General features: G+C 36.3%; 1 non-coding gene across 1 annotated transcript; it reads left to right on the forward strand.

Annotated features, from left to right (window-relative positions):
* Nucleotides 1–247: 247 nt before the first annotated feature.
* Nucleotides 248–354, forward strand: LOC139894736 (small nucleolar RNA R71). Its single transcript, XR_011775221.1, has one exon. It is a non-coding gene; the product is annotated as a small nucleolar RNA R71 (small nucleolar RNA).
* Nucleotides 355–1,461: the final 1,107 nt, after the last annotated feature.

Genomic DNA, 1,461 nt, shown 5'->3' on the forward strand with positions numbered 1-1,461 from the left:
CTCATGCACTCGCATGAGATTTTAGTGTATTTTCCATGCACTCGCATGGGCTCTAGCCGCTTTAGAAGAACGAAAAATATCTTTTTCCTGGTGCCACTCATGCGAGTGGGAGGCGGTATTATCAATTATCTTGTTAGCTTCGGTAGCGGTTTTCTTCATAATGGAACCACCAGCTGTTATATCGATGTCTTTTCATGTACTAATATCGCATCTTTGGTAGAATATTTATACTATTTGATAAGTGTCTAAACTATGTTGAGGACATCCTCTCAACAACTTTTCGAATCTTGTCCACGCCTCATATAATGTTTCATTTGGCTTTTGTGTGAACGTAACAATTTCTCCTTGAAGTCTCACAGCTTTAGATGTCGGAAAGAATCTTTTAAGAAAATTTTCAACTAAGACATCCCATGTGTCAATCGCTCCTTCGGGTAACGATTCTAACCAATCTTTGGCTTCTCCCTTTAAAGTCCAGGGAAACAACAAGAGATAGATCTGTTCATCCTCAACTTCGCTGATTTTGAATAGAGTACAGATCCTATTAAAGGTTCGAAGATGTTCATTTGGATCTTCTTTTGGCGTACCACTATATTGGCATTGATTAGTTACCATGTGTAGGATTTGTCCTTTGATTTTATAATCTGGCGCATTAATGTCTGGCTTAATAATGGCGTGACCTTGGCCCGCGCGTGTGGCACTCATTCGGTCTTCCATACTTAGAGGTTCAGTTACTTCCATAATTGAATTTGTTGAATACGAATCACTGGAGGATTCTGATTTAACGGTTTGTGGTTCAGGAGGAATAATTAATGGTTCAAGATCTTGGAATTATCCTTGAATATCCTCCGGGTTTTCAATTTTGAAGTCGGGTTCAAAAAATGGATTATCGGAAATTTGAATTAGAGTACTTGTTCGACTAGATGATGACTCTAAAGTAAAATCAACGTCGACAATATTGGCTAGATGTCTTGATCGAGTTACAGGAGGTGAACGTATGAAAGGTGGTGAACGTTTTGCTCGGTGCATTCACTGAATATCCTATTAGTTATAAATATAAAAATTATTAAAGTTATCAAATCAATAGACTTTTCTAATTTTGCCCACGTTTCGAATAGCCAATAGATGTAGCAGGTAGCCTGGACCCTTTAAATCGGAAGCCCACAACTCGCCACTAACAAATCCAACTATTACTACGAACCAGAAAATTTGGGTGTCTATTAATTTAATCGCTTAAAATAATTTTTCGTCGAAATTTTGAAGAAGATAAAAATCTATGTCCTAAAAACTAGAGCGTAGAAATGAGAAAGAAAAAGAGTGCGTCGAAAAACGTCGAAAAATAAAAATTGAAAAATAAAAATAAGAAAGAAAAACGTCGAAAGTCTAAAAACTAAATCTAAAAAGTTGCGCCTAAAGGTATTAAAGCATAAAAGGAAATCTATATCCAAAAAGGCAATAACTCAA

The sequence above is a fragment of the Rutidosis leptorrhynchoides genome, chromosome 2 (genome assembly GCF_046630445.1).
Source record: "Rutidosis leptorrhynchoides isolate AG116_Rl617_1_P2 chromosome 2, CSIRO_AGI_Rlap_v1, whole genome shotgun sequence".
Taxonomy (NCBI): domain Eukaryota; kingdom Viridiplantae; phylum Streptophyta; class Magnoliopsida; order Asterales; family Asteraceae; genus Rutidosis; species Rutidosis leptorrhynchoides.